Source organism: Cavia porcellus, unplaced genomic scaffold (assembly GCF_034190915.1).
Source record: "Cavia porcellus strain 051 isolate PalLab524CR breed Dunkin Hartley unplaced genomic scaffold, mCavPor4.1 scaffold_11, whole genome shotgun sequence".
NCBI classification, from domain to species: domain Eukaryota; kingdom Metazoa; phylum Chordata; class Mammalia; order Rodentia; family Caviidae; genus Cavia; species Cavia porcellus.
Window position 1 is genome coordinate 69,493,574 of NW_026947494.1, and position 19,009 is coordinate 69,512,582.

The 19,009-nt window shown below is 42.7% G+C and overlaps 1 protein-coding gene across 3 annotated transcripts in view; it reads right to left on the bottom strand.

Annotated features, from left to right (window-relative positions):
* The window catches only part of Chd7 (chromodomain helicase DNA binding protein 7), a 182,449-nt gene that overhangs the window by 145,146 nt on the left and 18,294 nt on the right, over positions 1-19,009 (bottom strand). The gene's annotated exons all lie outside the window — the stretch shown is intronic.

The following is a 19,009-nucleotide window of genomic DNA, read 5'->3' on the forward strand; positions in this document are numbered from 1 at the left end:
TTTGACTCAAAAAAGAAAGCTCGTCATCTCCGAAGTTCTTTACCCTCGTATTTGGCAAATTCTTTCCATATCTAAGTAGTGTTATTCACCATCCAAGTTTCCGCCCAGGTCCAGATGGAACATGCTATCCATGAGCATATAACCAACTTAAAGCCATCAACTGTTAACAGTATTTTAATAGTATTAGTTTAAAATTTTGTATTTGTCAACTAATCCTACCAGCCCATCTCTGCACTGCTGCTCTAACTGCAGAACCACTTGTAACCAAACAGAAAGAGAAGCAGAGTCTGTGTGCTCAGTCACTGGCAAGACCCTGTCTATCAAGACTCCACAAACGTTTTCTGCTTATCAACAAAGTATAACAGGGAAAATGCTCTGAAATTAGAACTGGGATCTCAAAAGAGTTCTCCATGAAGATATTCCCAACTCTAATAACCAATGAAAGCTCTGATAATGAACAAGTAACTAAATAAAAACACCATAATGATATTTCCATAATCCTACAAAATTCTAATAATTTTCTCAAGACAAAAAAATCACTTTCACCAAATGATCAAACTAAATGTTACCAGTGAACAGGAGGCGGCGGCATCCCATGCTCTGAGGGAAGATGTATCATCATCCATGCATTACTCCAGCCAGAAAAAGGCTTAAGCTAAATCTACACATGGGGGTGGATGGGGGTCTGATATGCTAATTAGGGCTCTTTCAAAGAGAAAAGCTGCCTTTAATTCCTGAAAGCCACTACAGCATAACAGCATTTGCTACCCTGCTTGCAAAGTTTCATCAGTTACAATGTTGAAAAGTATGTTCCATAGAAAAGAGGACTTAAGATATTTCTCCTCCAACTACCATGATTACTTCCACATAATTTTATGCAACACGTTTACCGAGTTCCTAGTCAAACTCTGTTTTAGACACTGGGCATACATCAGCAAAGATCCAAGATAACAATCCCTTGTTAACAGAGCTTAAATACATTCCAGTGTAGAGAAAACAAAGTAAGTAAAATAAAGGAAATAACTAAAAGATATGTACACAAGAAACCCAAAATGCAGAATGGGGACGGGAAGTTTAGAGGAAGGCAGCGGGATCTGAACTGGATGGTGAGATGCCTCACACAAGGAAGACAACACTGACGGCAGGTGCAGTCTAGAAGGGGCACAGGAACAGGACAGGAACGGGGACGGGACGCCACCAAGGCAGCACCTGAGGACACAGCAAAGGTGACTGAGAGGCAGGCTCCGCCCACGTGTCCATGAGCCAGCAAACCCAAGAGCTGTGTCAGAGTCCTAAGAGGCAGACTGGAGCAGAAAGTGCTGCTGTGAGGGCTGAGGTTTCTTCCTTGGCATTTCCAGCACAGAAGGGACCTGACACGATCCAGGCTCTCACAACTGGTGTGGCTGGGGGGCCAGGGATTTAGCTCAGCGGCACACGCAACTGCCTGGCAAGTGCAAGGTCATGAGTTCAATCCCCAGTACCACAAAAAAAAACCCAACTGGCTGGTGACTGCTGGCCTGGAAAGAGGCAGAAGGCAGACACCAGTCGGGGCCCTCTGCAACAGTACTGGCAAGAAAGGAAGATACACAATCCTCAGCAATAGAAGCTGTGCTGCTTTACTTACACTTTGAAGACAACAGATTTGAAGGAAACTTGACACAGCACGTGAGAGAAGAGGAGCAGGGTTACGAACACCTCAACGTGCAAAGGGCGCTGGAAAGTCCTTTGACACCTGCCACATTTACCTGAACGTACACCGGAAGGCTCTGGGAAATAAACCACAAAGGTACAATGATGCCACCTTTCATAAAGGGTGACACGGCATTTGAATGGTTCAGTATTTATCCTTGAAAATAGTGATGTTCAAAACTAACCAGGAGTCTAGACTTCCATACTCAAGCTAAGGGAGTTTTCCCCTTATAAATGTGGCTATTACTGTTTCCATTCATATTTTAAGGCAGAGTATTACTAAGTACAAAAGGAGAAACCTTGTCCTACGGCAGTGGCAAACCCATGGCATGTATGCCACAGCAGGCCGTTTGTGCCACTGAAAGCTCTAGAAGGTTCCCCATCACCATCCTAGGATGGGTCAGAGGCTCGTTACCGTGGGCTGGGCCACCACCCAGCGGGGAAAGTGCTGCAGACCAAAGGAAAGCCCCGAATCTGAGCATCGCGAGGCCCTCAGTACGCTGCAAAGTTCCTTCGCTGAGCTTGTCTCTGAGCCGTGAGGGTTAGAACACAACTGCATTGCTGCACCCACCCCTGGAAGTCAGAGTGCGCACCAAAGTTGAGCCCAGAGCCATCAGCTCTTCACTCTGATCCCTCTCAGGAAATAAGTTACGTCAGTGTTGCTGGGTCTGTTTTTCTAACATAACCTGTAAAACCCATGTTTTCCTCCGGTTACATTTCTCACTGATCAAAGGAGATGTGCATTAGCTGTCCCACCAACTTAAAACACAAACATTTCTGACAAATCTCAGACTGGCCGCCAAGAGAGCACTAGAGAGCACTCTGTCCCCACAACGGCCCACCCCGTGGGGCCTACACACCCTCCAGGCTGCCACCTGGCATCATCCAGCATGGTCACGCACTTCCATTTCCTCGCACAGCACCTCTGGGCCCAGGCCTCAGCTACACTAGGCACTGCTGTCCCTGTCACATGTCTCCTGCAGGTGGGTGAGGAGCATGTAGCTGCAGGTGGGCCGAGGGTGACAAAAGCAGACTGTGCTGTTGAGGCTGCATGACCGAGATATGGCCGGAGCTGTGTTACCAGAGGGCAGGCGGAGTAGGAGCCTGCAGGGAACGGAGGAGGGTGACCAGGCCCACGAAGACGATGGGCTGTGCAGCACCTGAGGCCAACAGAGGGCACAGAAGGTCTAGAAAGAATGTCACTGAGGTCACTCAAGGGGCAGAACTGAACCACATGACACAGAGAGCGTTTGAGTTCGCTGGGAGGCCTCTACTCCACAGTGTAGAGTAGGTGGCCTCTCTCAACTTCTAAGGGTGCAGGTGCCACTTCTCCCGGGCTTTAGCAACCCGAAGGCCTTGCTCTCCTTCTACCCCAGGTCCTGTCCCATTTTCAGCTGGGTCTAGCCTGAGAGCCCCAGGACCTCCTGGACTGCTAAGGCCAGGGAGCAGGGTACACCACACAAATTTAGGGCAGGAAGGCCCAGGCATCAGCAGCACCTGGCTAACTAGAAGAAACACCATGCTGGCGGGGCCTGAAGGAAGACCCCTCTATTCCTGGTGTCACACCTAACCAGGACAAACTCTTCCTGAGCTGTCCCTGGGATCAGGCACTCACCATCCACCCTCCTGCAGTCTCTGGCCTTGATACCTGACCCCCTACCTGCTCTGCTCTGAGCCATGGCCTCTTCAGAAGCAGTAAGAAGCCCACACCAGGTACCCAACAGAGGCAGGACAAGATCTGGGTTTGGGGAGAGGTCACTTGTACAGTGTGATATGTCTCCTGAGTTCTTCTAGAATCTGTGCTCATTTATATGCATCTAAGACACAGAAGAGATTCTCCACAACTCTGACCACCTCCCTCAAAGCCGCTAGCTTCCAAACAATCCTACACTGATACAGTGCCTCAGAAAGAACACAGTTTCTATGAATAAAATAATGGTATAATCTTACCGTTCTCATTTCAGAATTTTGTGGTTGCTCCTAAATTGAATAAAACTTACAGATCCTAACTTTCCAGTAGTTGCCCATCATTCACTACAGTCTAGCTAAGAAAACATATTTAGATTTCTCCTCAACTATAGCACTGCCTTTTCAACTAAGCTGTGGGGCACCAACCTAAAGAATCACTGACTTTCAAGGTTCAAAGGACACTCCGAGTTCTCTGATCAACCAGCCACTCATGTTTTGTTTGTAGGTTAACATAAATATACAACCTGTGCAGGTTTAATGGGCAGTGTCACCTGTGTACTACATACCCCACAGAAAGGAAGTGAAGGGACTGGCAAAGCCTCCTCGGTCCACAACGGTGGGATCAACCACCAGGGGTTCATAATAGCTCACTCTAAATAACCATCCCTTAAAAAGAACACCAATATTTCTATGCCATCTTAGGCTTCTACTGCAGGCAACTACAGATACAAAGATATCCTGTACTCGGCACCTTCCAAACAGCATGCTTTCCCCTCCCGTGTTAGCTGCTGAAGCTTCCCCACAATCAGTGTGTGGAGTAGCACCACTTTTACTCCTCACTCAACATTTAAAGTCAAAGTCATCAAACAACGAAAGATTTCATTACTACCCTGTAGTGACAAAGACCAATATTAATTATTATTTGAATTAACCTCTGAGCCACGGTTTTCATCAGTACTCAGAAAAGACAGGGACAATTTCTAATTACACGCCACCCTCATTATAAGTCACGAGGCCGCCAAGCTGCATCTGACGAGGCTGCTACACTCTGCCTTGAAACTGCTCTGGACTCCATTATAACCTCATTTCATCTACCAGGAAATGAAATTCCAGGGACTGGTTCCTTCCCCAGGAGTTACTTCTTTTCCTTCCCTTTCAAGTCATGATGTGGCCTGACTATACATAACTTTATTAGTAAAAGGCTTTGAATACAAGGGTAAAGAGCTACTTATTGTTTACACTTACAATCACAACCAAGTTTTTCTTTTTTTAAATTTTTTTTAAAATTGATTTTTGGTTGAGGGGTACTGAGAATTGAACCTAAAGCCTCCACACTGAATGGCATCCCCAGTCCTTTTTTTAACTTAGAAATTTCCCTGGCTGGGTTTGGACTTAATGATCCTCCCTCGTTAGCCTTGGAAAAGTGCTGGGATTACAGGACACACTACCATGTGGCTTTCAGGCCCAGGCTTTTTTCTTTTTTTAATGGTTCTTCTTGTCCACAAGTTTGGAGGTACAAGTGAAGCAGAGGTGCAGGGAGCCCTGAGTCATCACATGAGCACGCACACCAAGCCAGCTGGTCTACTAGACTCAGTATAAAAGTAGCCTATGATACAATATGGAAAAAAAAAAAAACAGGAAAGAAAATCTCAGCCTTCAATTTTTTAAATTGAAAAACATGAGATTTTTTCCCCTCCATGCCAACCCTGGTTGTATTCTTCAAAGACACAAGAATTTCCTGTGCACCCTCACCTGCCTCCATGACCAGTGTCTGCACGTTCATGTATTTCAAGCCAGAATCTGGGGGACAGACCTCACAGGCCCTGCCAACATCTCAACCAGAGTTTTCTCAGTTAAGTTTACATACTGACCTCTTGCAACCACACCACACTCTAAAGTACACACTGAGTTCTACTGTCTTTAAAATGAACCATTTTTAATCCAAGGATTCAAGCTAAATGCCCAGGACATAATTATTCACATTTTTTAAAGCCACAAGATTAGAAGTTCTGTACCAATGTCACTACATTGTCTCAATTGGCTTTGTTTTATCTTGTTCTGTTGTATTTTTACTACATTCTAAATAAAATTTTTAAAAATTGTTTTAAAAATCACAGGCTTAAAGACTTAGTTATGTCATTTTATCATTGCTAAAATAGTGTCAAAAGGCAGTAAAAACCAGGTAAGATGGAACTGTGTTGTCCACAACAAGAGAAACAAGTTCCAGAATCTTGATTAGAACTTGATTTTAATGTAATAAAACCAATTCTATGTCAAAATAAGAATTTACAAACTGTAACCCAATTGGCACAGCGAAGGGAAGTGCACATCTTCCACAAAGCAAAAAAAGGAACAGAACAGTGCAGTATGCGTACGATGTCATGCCCAGCAGCCATGGTGCCCGTCCTCTGCCCAGCCACCACTCCTAGGACGAGGGCCACTCTGTGTCCCTGGAAAGAATACTACCACAAAGGCTAACCATGGAGGCAAGAGACCAACCCAGCAACAAGGCAAAACAACCAAATTTTAAGTCAAAAATCGACACAAGAATTACAATGAGTTAGGAACGTGTATTTTGACATCTATAATTTCTCTCTAGGGCCCCTTCCCCAATTAGGGACAGAAAAGAATCTTTCATCTAAAGATATAAAGAAGAAACTAGTATTAGAAGAAGTATTTCCCCAAAGTTGTAATGAATTTTTGTAAACATTTCAGGAACAGCTAACACTAAGGGAAATAAAATCTGAAATTTTAAAATAATCAAAATTCAAGTCTTAAATATCTCACTACTAGTGATATAGTATAAATATATGAATTTGTACAAAGTATGACTATAGGACACATGTTAGACCGCTCCCTGAATCACTCTTTAGAATGTCACTTCTGTAGCTGGGTCTGACGTATCCGCCCGGAGACCCTGACACACAGGAGGAAGAAGTGCTTGAGCTCCCGAGTGTGAAGACAACGTAAGCAGCATTGCAATGCCTCGTTTCAGAAACAAAATAAACTTATTTTCTACTGTCACTGCTATTAAACTGAAGGATAAAGTGGAATTTTATATGAATATAATACGATCTGATATAATTCTCTGTAACTTTCTATGTCAAACAAATAAACATGGCTAACATCTTTTATACCTCCTTTTAAGATAAAAATACAGTATAACTAAGGTTTACTTTTGCCCTTAAATACAGTTGTGATTTCTAATTAAAAGCCTGAGTGTGCGCAAGATATGTCAGACACTGGGCTCGGCGCTAGGCATAAAAAGTGAGTGATAGTCTTGAACTTGAAAATAATAGTGATATAATATAATTCCGCATTACAGTAATTTAACTGCAAGATAACAACTTTTACCTAAGTGGTTTTTAATTCATTTTTGTTGTATTCAACCAAAACATATGTCTGCTATCTGCTATAGGGATACAAAAATAAAATAAGCCTTAATGAATTTTGTATTATCTTCATCTACCCCACCCCTACCCATTTCTTTAACTGAATTGAGTTCTGATCACGCACACACAGGTTTCCCTCCTTTAAGGGAATCTACCATTTTCATCAAGTTAATCAAAATATTATGAGCTATGCAAAGCACCTTGGGTACTTATCAAGTAATGTTACAACACAGCTACCTATTTTAGAAATCAGATCTCAATCTTAATAAGAAAATACTAACCAAAAAAAAAAACAAACAAACTTAAAAACAGCCAAAGGCTGCCTTTGAAAAGCTTATAAAACAAAACAAAAAAACATGAGTACAAATACAAGAAAACGTAAGCAAAATAAATCTTAGAAAATCCTATAAAGGAACAAGCTGTGGTCATGGAGGAGCACCAAGGGCACAGTGATGTCCTCAAGAGAAGGGCAGCAGAGACCAGACAAGAATGGAGTTCCTGGGACAGAGGTGCCTATATTCATCTTTGTACCTCACACTGACGGAACAGTCTGCTGGGAACATGTTCCCAAACAGCAAGAAAAAGAATGCAACACGAAGTAAGAAAGTAGTCTTCAGCTGAAAAAGTCAAAAATGGCTTTGCAGAAGACACAGCATTTGAAACAGAACCTAACACAAGCAGGATTTTGATCAGTGAGTTGGCTTTTGGTAGATGAAATGGCACTCAAAATCGAGCGAGAGCAGAGGCACAAATGAGGGAAATGGCTGCATGGTTAGGGAATAATCCAGTTACGCACGACCAGAGTGTACATGTAAAGAGCAGCAGATATCACGGATACAAAGCTAGGCCGGCAGCAGGACGAAAGGCCCATGTGCCAGGTAGAGGTAGGAATTTGGTTTTCCAGAGAAAAACACAAATCTGGTGTACAGAATTATGAATGACTATTAGTAGGAATGCAGTCTGGTGCAACCACTGTCGAAATCAGTAAGGAAATTCCTCAGAGAACTAATACTAGAGGTCCCATTCAACCCAACTAGTCCCCTTCTAGGTATCTTCCCAAAAGAATTAAAGACATAATACCTCAGTGACATATGTGCACCCATATTTACAGCAGAACAACCTATAACAGCTAGATGTTAGAAATAACCTAAATGCAGGGGCTGGAGGTTTAGCTCAGCGGCATAAGCGCCTGCCTTGGAAGTAGGCAGTCGTGAGTTCGATCCCCGGTACCGATAAAAAGGAAAAAGACAAAAATAAAAAAAAAAAAGAAAAGAAATAACCTAAATGCTCATCAACTAAGGAATGGATAAAATGAATGTGGTATTTTTATACAGTGGAGTGTGCTTCATCATAAAGGACAAATTGGAGACTTTTATAGGTAAATGGATACAACTTGAGACGACATTAGTGAAATAAGACACACAAATGTAAACATCGTATTGTCTCAATGTGACAAAATGAATGTAACAACATATGTATATGTGTATGTACATGTATATAAAATTAGTTAAGCTAGTTATCTTACTGATTTCTCTGAGTTCAATGAACAGAAAGATTTACGGTTTGGGGAAAACAAGAATTACGAAGTGACATGATTTGGGCAGTGCAGATCTGACGGGAGTGACCAACGCATCTTTACACTAACGCAGCAGAGGCCAGTAGAGACCAAAAGGCAGGCACACAAGGTATGGCTTATAGGCCTCGCCAAGGTCTGGATATGAAGGGCTGCAAGAAAGACAGGAGCACAGGACTGAACATCCTGAGGAGTGGAGAGACACCTGCAGAGAACGTGATTCTCAGCACCTACCACTAAAACAAGTTCTGCCCACCTCCATTTCAGAGTAAAATTCCTATGCTCATTCAGAAGCCCACTTGAGCACCTTCATCTGTCCTCCTCCACCCTAACTCTTTCCTTTTCTTAAATACAGAACTATACCCCCTTATTCATATGCACACAACCCTCCATCCCATTCCCCCACCCCACCCCAATGACCGAGCACATTTTAAATCTTACACAAAAGTGGATTCCACCAGGAACTCTCCCAACACTTGAGCCGGCCACACACAATATAAAAATGTAAGGTCTGAATGCTCTGATGACTATACAATGTTTAGCTCAAACCTTGAATAAGTACTAATGCTACTCAGCTCTGGCAATGAGTGCTTCATAATCGTGATAAAATCCCTGCAAGTAAATTCTTACGGGGGAGGATAACAAGTAAACTTTTCATTAATCCAATCCATAAATCAGTCAGCATCACCTAGAGACATCTAAGTTGTTTCCTGGGGCACAAATGAATAATGTAAGATTAAGACAGTACATGACAATCTTCAGATTTAGCATGAATAGAGAGGAATCACGTAGGGGACAATGAGCTGCCAGTCAAGGAGACCCAGAATGTCAGACTTACCACACTTCTAATTGAAATCGCTATCAATAAATCTAGTTTAGTAATATTTGCAAACTCTGGCCTCTGTGGGTACAGGAATAATCAAGTTCCAGGACCACAGCAGACAGCATCAAAAGATGTTTCTTACTGATATTTGTCAGATTCTACATCACAAATTTAGAACTATGCACTCTTGCTATACATTGTAGAAGATCTTTGCTGATTAGTAATTTTAAAAGAACTTTACCTTACGTAGGAAAATTTACTCTCTCAGCACTGACTGTAAAATGGCAAACCATTCTAAAATTTTTCAAATCACCGAATCAGAAGTAAATTATAAGTCCCGTCTTTAAAATCTTAAGACACATGTGCTACTACCTTTTTTTATGCTGTAACCCTAATTGTTAGACAGCATTATGACTCTTCAGTAGCTACGGGAATATCCTCTAGAAAGAGATGTCTGGTAGCAGGCAGTTTCCTGGGTTGGTATCACCCTTTATCCTCTCCTTATCAGTACAGACATTATTCCAACACATTGTTTCATTATTTTTATTAAACTGTATGCAAAATTATTTTTTTATGGGTAATGTTTGCAGTTCATAAAGTTTATAATCATCTTAGGAAGTGGTTATATGCACATATCCCAGCTTGTTTTTTTTTTACTCTCCCTCTCCTATATGCAAAATTCTTGTCAAGCACAAAAATATTCCCAGGTATCACATTTTACCAAATGTGTAAAAATATTAACTACTAGAAAAACGTGAAGTTATTCCTAGTTACTTTCTCAATATTACCAACTGAAGCAATTCCAAATGGTTCAACTAACCCTATTCAAATTTTAAAGTTTGCATAGACATAATAAAAAATATTAAGAAAACCTGCTATCTCATGCAACAACCACATCAAATCAACACAATGCCCACAGCAGGAATGGGTCTATGTGACCACCAGATTCTCTGTTGCTTAGAACCACAGTGCAAGGGCCCACTAAAAGACAACTCCCAAAGCTGAGTGGCACATGACTGCACTATGGTAGGTGTATGGTTTTGGGGTAGCTCAAATTTTTATTCTTTAAAGGTCACCTTAAAAAAACAAAGTCACCTCTCCTATATGGATTAAAGTGCCAATGTGTGCTAAAGTGCCTGGTAAGAAATAAAACACACTACAAATGTGATTCATTGTACTATATAATGCTGATTAATGCAGAGGGATTAAAAGTAAAAAGCCATTATTCAATGTATCTTGTCTCCTTTCCTGTTTCTTCTATGTATGTCACCATTATGGTAGTACTTTATTTCTATCTATGGAATGCTATGCATTTCTCTAAAGCCCAAGAACCACACTATTAGCATAATTTTTCCATTTTCCTTTATGAAGTTTATTACAGACAACTTATTATAAATAAAATTAGTAGCCATCAAGAAATAGTGACAAATAATTAACATATTTATAGCATAATTCTTTTGCAAATTTGTTAAAAATACTGATGTGTATCATTTAGATATGATTTATATTTAGCCCCAAGTAACACGTGTAATTTTTTGATGAGTCTAATTTTTCAATGAAACCCAAAACTTAACTATCAAACTAGTGCTGTGAAAGAACACATCAGCATGTTTGTAATACATACATATTTGCCTCTTTGTCCACAGTTAATGTACACACTGGCTGAAGGAGCAAAACAAGCAAGTAAGCTAACTTTCTACTCTGCAAGGGAAACAAGAGCCCTTCCAATAGCTCATGTGGAAACTCCTGGTATCAAACTCACAGGCTCTCCAACGCCTAAACCCACCCATTCTTCCTGCCTTCCTGTGGCCACAGAGCAGCTATGGTCTTCCAGGATGAGGCCCATTCCTCCACATGTGAATTTCACACTTCTCTTCTTTCAGAATTTTCAGTGTTTTTTACTCCATCAATTACTATCTTCTAAGGTCAAGCACAGCTGCACACACCTGTGATCTCAGCACTTAGGAGACTGAGGCAGGAGGATTGCCAAAAGTTCAAGACCATCCTGGGCTCCAAGTATGAGTTCAAGGGCAGCTGGAACTATATAGTGAGACTCTGTCTCAGGGGGAAAAAAATTATCATTTTTTTCTTCTACTTTTATTATATGAAGCTCCCTTTTCAACTGAATCCTAGAGCTGGGCATTCAGCTCAGTGCACAGTGCCTGCCTGGCATGCATGAGACCCTGACTTCAATTCCTTCACCTCTTTCTCCTTAAAAAAATAACTGAATCCTTTCCACTTTGTTTTTCACACTCACATCTCTGCTATTTGATTATTTCTAAAAGAGACAAGTCTCACCTAGTTTGGAGGGGAGGAGAGAAACACAGTCGATGACCCTGCATCTTGGAAACTGGCCAGGAGTCCAGTGTGTGACAGGACAGTCCCTTCACTGCCCAGAGGGTTAGAGAAAGGAATCAAGTGTCCAAGTCCAACCCATGCTCCAGAAGCCAAGCCATGGCCCTGGAGAAATGGCAGCTCATGTATCTGCAGAGGTACCCTCTATGAACATCAGCCACCCAACTCGCCATTAAGGCATACCAGCAATCAATCAAGGAATCACCCTGTGTACTTTCTTATTTCTACAGCTACTACACCTAATCCAGCATCAAATTTAGTGGCCTCCCTGCCAAGTCTCTCTCAGATCTCCCCACTTTTGTCTACATCCACGACCACCATACTGCGTCAAATCACTATTGCGTCTCATCTACACAGCAGAGCTCGCACCTTCCCTGGTCTCCTCCAGTGTATGCACACGGTCCAACCCAAGTAAATACTTCCCACTGTTCCTGGAGTGGGATGAGGCTCTCCTCGGTGATGCCACAGAGCTGTCAAGCAGGAGCACGCCAGCTCAAGCTTACGGTCCTCACGAAAGTCAGTCCTTCTGTCTGACTGACTCTTTTCCAGTTATTACTGTCTTCTTTTCTAATTATTACGGTCATACTTTCACAGGGGTATGTGATTGTTTGCTTATTATCTGACTTCCTGGCCTTAGGCACCTGGTACAATTTTGTTCATCTCTATCCCCAACACTTGACACGTAGCATGGTGCCCGCTCACAGATATTCCTAATTATTCCCCAGCACAATGAACAAGCATGAAACAGATAATAAATACTGTTGCCAACACTTTAGGAAGAGTGAGATAAAAATATATGATCAAGTTCATCAGTACCGAGGATACTTTTTAAACATTTTTTTCCAACAGTGGGTTGCGAAGATGAGCAAGAATATGAGGCGGGGGAAAAAACCCTCACACAGTGCGCTCTGAGAACAGCGCAATGAAGCTGGGCCAGGCTGCTGGAGACAGAGCTGGGACAGAGGGAGGAGATAAGCAGATGGTCTCAAAAGGTGAGGTAAAGATTTTAAATTGTAGATTCAGGAGCTGAGACTTGGTTAAAGTGAGATGCGTTTGGCAGAGAGAAATCAAATACAGGAAGAGGTAGGAGTTATGAACTGCTTCAGCTAACTCAGCCTAGTCCTGATAGCAGACTGGAGGTGGGAGGCTGAAATCAGAGTGGGCTGGGAGTGGGGGCAGCCGCCCAGACAGCCCCATCAGCGGAGGACGGTGGCTGGCGGAGCAAGCCCTGGTGCCTGGTGACAGCAGCGATCTAGACTGTTCCACGTACACTCACAGACAGACACTCAGGGATTTAACTGAAGAAAATGAGCACTGTATTCTTCCAGTTATTGGAGTAGCGTTAATTTGGTTTACTTCCCTTTGCAGGGAGTACAGATTGGTATCTTAATTGACAGGGTTTTAGCTAAGGATGATTTCAAGAACTTGTCCTAAAATAGTCCTAATATTTAAGTAGTGTAACAGCTCCCTGTCCTGTTCCCCTTTTCTTTCCCATCCTGACCAACGAGAGAGGAATGCAGTGAATTCTGACATATTCTCCCCTAGGCCACTCATTTCAGTGCTATGACAAATCCATGATCAAAGGCACAGGCGACACACACATGTGGGTAGGGGAAATGGGGCAGTGTTGCATAATGGGCAGAGGGTCAGCGTTGTGCGGTGGAGAGTGAGATAGACGTTGCTGGCAGATGGATACGATGGGCGTATTTCATGCCACCAAACTGCTCACTTAAAAATTGGTACAGTGGACCGTTTCATGTTATATGTATTTTACCACAATTTTTTAAACAGGAGCAGGCAGGGCACATTCAGTGAAAGGCAAGTTATGATCACACTTCCCTGAATAGTGCTCCTATGCTGTCTAGCCATGTGCCTTGCCCTGGCGAGAGACAGCAGCCAACTTCAGGTTTGAAAAGTGCCTGAGGACTGGTGCTGCTCTCCTACCTGCCACCTCATCAAAAGCCGGGGCCAATCTGCTGAAACAGAAGACACACAATTCAGTCTCACATACCACAGCCACGCAAACACACACAGGTGCTCACGCACAGCCCAGCTAATCACAGCCAGTGGTATGAGGTCATCACCACCAACTGACCACAGAGGCAGGGGAGTTCCAGCAGAAACCAGCCCAAACTGCAACCCTCTGAGGTAAACAGATGGCTGCTGTTTAAAGTCACTAAATTCTACGGGGCTGGTTACTTAACAACAGGTAACTGATGAGGAGGAGGGGAGCTGCAGACCCCTAGAAAAAAAGTAATTTCCTTGTCATTTTTGTGTTTTGTTTACCAGCAGCTGAAAAGCTTTGGGAGGAAAAGGACTGGTGCAAGATTTTAGTTCTAAGTTTACAAAATTCTCTACAGAGTGGATAAGGAATAGTCTTTGCTTTCTCAGCTTCAGTAGTATTTCTGGAGGTAGAAACAACGTAGGCTTTAGAATTACTGAGACCTATGAAAGGAGGGTAAGGGAACAGGGGAAAAGAGAAGCAAGTTAGAATTAGTGGGCCCTGGTGTTGCACACCAGCTCCGTGTCACCCATGAGCGCTGTGACTGAGCAGCGTCATTGAATGGCTTCCATTTCAGTTTCCGGTGCAGAGCACACCAGGACAGGAGGCCTGGCACCAGGCAGAAAACAACTGTCCAGGAGACATACCCCACAGAGACCATGAGAAAGCTCATCAGTGGTGGACAGCTCCCCAAAGAGCAGGAAAAAGGCTCTGTAAATTCTCAGGAAGGTTAGAAGTATCTCCTAATTTATATGAAGCTGTTTCTAAATGAGATACCTTTCAAACCAGCTTTTCAAATAAAGTTCACTCTTCCAAAGTTGTAACTGCCTGATTAAAACAGAGAAACCCTATAGTAAGAAATATTCCTATTACTTTGTGTGGACAGTTATACAAAAGAAGGAATTGTGGCTGGGTGTGGTGGCCTGAGACTAATCCCAACTGAGGCAGGAGGTCTGCCATGAGTTCAAGGCCAGCCTGGGCTACATAGTGAGTTCAAGGCCAACCTGAATTACACATAAAGACCTCGCCTTAAAAAACAAAACAAAACATACCAAACCAAAAAAGGAACTACAATACAATAAAATAGCCCACTCCATACTGTAGTGATCACACATGTAGAGGCAGCCACAATGTAACCTTTGGATAAGAAACTATCTTCCCATTAAATTTAGTAAATCCCATCCATTCCCAAACATCCAAGTATAAGCACCAAGAAAAACAGAAAAGAGGAAAAGTAATCTACTTACCTTAAGGGACTTATGCTTACTTGGGGAAATAAAAAGAATGGTCTTCAAATAAAGACACTGGGGCTGTAACACTTTCTTCAAACAAATCCGTAAATCTGAAAAACTAGTGCCTGAGCACTATTCAGCACGAGGCACCTATGGTCGTTTACAAGTGCCTCTCTCCTCTACAGCACTGACACAGTGCTGCTGTAATTTGTGACTTTCTTCTGCATTTAACCTGCAATCTGATCTGATCAAACTGCTGCCATACATACATCTATTACTCTCGTATGATCTGATACTACCACACAGAAACTCTAAAGTACCTCCAGTGTGCGTCAGGGCACATCCAGTACCGTCTTAGCTTCCATCAGATTTTTTTCGATCCCAAATATATATTACTCCCAAACATCACTTAGCTCAAAAACTAATTCAATGAACACACTGCTCTGTGAAGCCGGCCCGCCACTGCTGAGCACTGCCCCACTCTGAGGCAACCACAGGCCTGGCAAAGCTGCAAAATCGCATCCCTGACACATCCTCGTCCCTCGCTCCACTCACAAAGCGTGCCTAGGCACCGACGTCTTCCTCGGTTAAAAGTGTTCCCAAGGTCATGTGGGAAGTGACTCTAAATTAGACCCAGGTTCTAACTCCAGAACCCTAACTCTTAACTGGTGGATTACACTGCTCTAACAGCTATCAAAAGCAATGAAGCCTTTGAAACATCCTATTTATGGATCACCTGATTGGTTTACTGGGCATCTGGCCTGCACCCAAGCTGGCAAGTCCTTTAAATATCTACACCTATTCAGTCACTTGGTATGGCATCATATTGTCATGTTAGGCAGATGTAGTAATCCCTTAATTCTGTGGTACTGATTTCTCTGAAGTTCACACTGTCTGTATCTAGTTTGGATTGAGATATAAATGGGACCCTGGTTTTGGAGAGGTCAAGACAAATTTCCACATGGCATCAACTGATAAATTCCACAATCTCTCAGGTAACAGACACCTATAGTTCCCAAATAGTTACTGGCAGTTATAATGAAGCTAAGACAGTATCTACAAATCTCGTAGACATAAACTGTGAAGCTACCAATACAGTCATGAGGAACCTAGGGCAAGCAATCATCAAGTACTAAATCAGTTTTATCTTTATTCCTACTGATCTTCTGAAATTTGGCTCTTGGAATTCAAAATACTTGCAAACAATCTCAAGCTATCAAACAATAACAACAATCAAGGGGGAAAATACTTTACCTAACCCAGCATCTGTGAAAGCAGACTGTAGGGGTGATCTGTGAAGTCAGTGGAGTGTGGAGCAGACAAGGAAATGAGTTTTAAGGTGCTCAGGGTCTTGCTTTATTTATTACCCTAATTTCCTGTGTCCTCCCCTGCATTACCCAGTAGACAGACAAGACTCCCAGAAGAAAACAGAGTAGCTACAATATATTCCATAGTAAGCGATAAGACACAGAGCCAGGCACAAGAGAACAACAATCCCAGGCTTTAAAAACAAAAGAGCCAGGTGCCTACATGCCTACAATCCCAGCTGAGGCAAGAGGATCTCAAGTTCAAGGCCTGCCTGAGCTATACACAGCAAGCCAGCCAGCCTGGACTACAACAGCAAGAGACTGTCTTTTTAAAAAAAATATTTTTACATGAAATGTAAAACAGCACTTACTCTGGGTAACCAGAAGTATAGCTGAATGAACACATTTGGCAATTTCTCAATCACCTCAGTTCTTGGTAAGACAGTTTTTGGTGACATTAAAATACCTGGTCATACACCCTAAATTTAGAAATCTATGAGGAGAAACAGAGACCCTTAAAGATCTTATTATTGTGCTATACACTTCATTACATCTAAATCCACATGCTGTGTTGGAACCAGGCCGTACATAACCACGTGACACAGGGAAATCCAGGAAAGTCTGCCCAACTCACTACCAGCAAACTGTCCTATAGGTAGTTGCCACAAAAAGGCTTTCAATCTTTTTTCCCCCCAAAAAATCCTAATATTTTATTGCTCTCAAATTGCATAATGTTCATTATAATGCCAAAAAAATATTATCCACCATCCTTACATAAAAGCTCCAGTCATACTAAAAGACATCAACATTCTGAAAATATTTATACCTCTCACTTAACTAAAGAACAAAGCAGATTCAAAAAAATAACACAACAAAGTCAGATGAGGCAGTGTGTGGCTATGACACTAACACCAAAGCTAAGGCAGGAGGGTCAGGGTAAGTTCAAGGCCAGCTTGGGCTATCTAGTGAGTTCAATGCCAGCCTCAACTATATATCGAGACCCTGTCTCAAAACATGGGGCAAGGTCACTAACAGCTCAGTTTAATGAATCCTGGAGGCTGAGTGTCAGCTCAGTGACACAGCACCTGCCTGGCAAGCGTGAGGTCATGAATTCAATTCCCAGTACCAAACAAAATAAAGCATTTGCTATATTCTAGGGACTGAGGAAGGTACTATTGTAATCCTGTTTACGAACGAGGAGACTGAAGCACGGGAGGTTACTCACCTATGGTCCCAAAGGCACACACAACCAGAACTAAGTTATGAACCAGGCAGTCCAACTCCAGAGCTTCTGTGCTTAATCTTTATGCATCCTAAAGCTCACAAGCTCTATTTATATACTCAAGCAATCTTAAAATGGCTATCATTTTATATGAACTTATTCTTGGGGCTGGTGGAGGAGGAATCTCTGACATCATTAAGAAATACATACCATGTATTCTTTCAGTATGAGCCCCTCAAATTATCCAAAATCCAAAAATTGAACAGACCCCTCACTGCTTTGGATCACTAAGTAATTGGATTTCAAATTTCTTAGCAAAAGGAACTATTTGTTTTTCTACTTTTGCACATACACTTAGTGCTGAAGCTCAGAATCCATATACAAACAGACTACAGCAAGTGAAGCTCTGTGTGGTGAGCAATGTGTTTCTCGCTTTCCTGTGAATTTTAGCCGAGTCCAGCGTCACCCTCCCTCCGTCACCCTCCCTCCCTCGGGGAACAGTCTTGGTGACACCTCTGGTGGTACCCAATGTGTTAACAGCCACCTGGCAGATTAACACTGTAAAAGGTGCCATTCATTTGGTTCAAGAGCAAAGCGAGATCATGTGGAAATGCCAGACTCACACACGTGTCCATCTATGCTGTGTCCACCTAACCCTCTGTGCTGGCCCTGATATAAGGACCAAGCTAAGCGGTGGCATCAGGTGTGACTAAAGTGAAATTCAGCAGGGAGATTTTTTTACTAAAGATCATAAATTCAAGTATGTTCAGACGAGTTTCTCGTTAATGAGCAAAAGTGCAAAACAAACTGTAAACTGAGGGGTGATTTTCACTCATTATTTCATCAACTTTAAGGCATTTTTTTCACATTTCAGTGTATCAGAAACAGGACACAAACTGGGCATTATGGCAAGAATTTGTAACCCTAGCATTCTCCGTGGCCCGGCAGGGAGACTGACATCCAAGTCCAGTCCAGGCTCTTAGTAAGTTTTGAGATTCTGTCTGACTTAACAGTGAACAGATGAATGGAGATGAGCTCGGTGAAAAAGCCCCGAGTTCAGAACCAGTCCTACCCGGGAATGGATGAGGCAAGGAAGGAAAACTGGAAGGGAAGGAAGGAAGCTGGGGTGGAGGGCGGGAGAAAGGGGCTCACAGCTGATGGCCTCCCTCACTAAAGAACAGAGGGAAAACAGGGTTGCTTACATTCCGGGTTCCATGGCTTTCACGCCACCCTCAACTTAGGAGACAGTGTTAGCAGCTTGCCTCTGCTTTTCCTTTCCTAACCCTCCTCTGCCCTGGAAGATACAGTAAGGTGAGATAAATTAAAGGCAACCTAACTTAAAGGAGACAACTTTGAAGTTATTTTATTGTAGGTGCAAAACTGTCGCCCTCCTGTGAAGAAAATACAGCAGAAAATCTCCCCCGGGGTGCATGCTTCCCAAATGTGTTCTTCTGTGAGAAAGACACAACCCAAGGTGAAAGCATTCCAGATGCCAAAGCCTTGCCACTAAACACATGAACTCACACCAAGACACAGTCGCGCAGTCCCAAGGAGCTTCGCCTCCACCTCCCAAATATCAAAACCGAGCTCACATATTTAAACAATTAATGCCAGATCTACAGAAGCCAGCACTAAACAGGTCTGAAGTCTGACTGCTAAATATGCAGTTAATATTAACCAAGTTCGGGTCTCATCTACAGAATACTTTACGATTCTTTTTGCTTT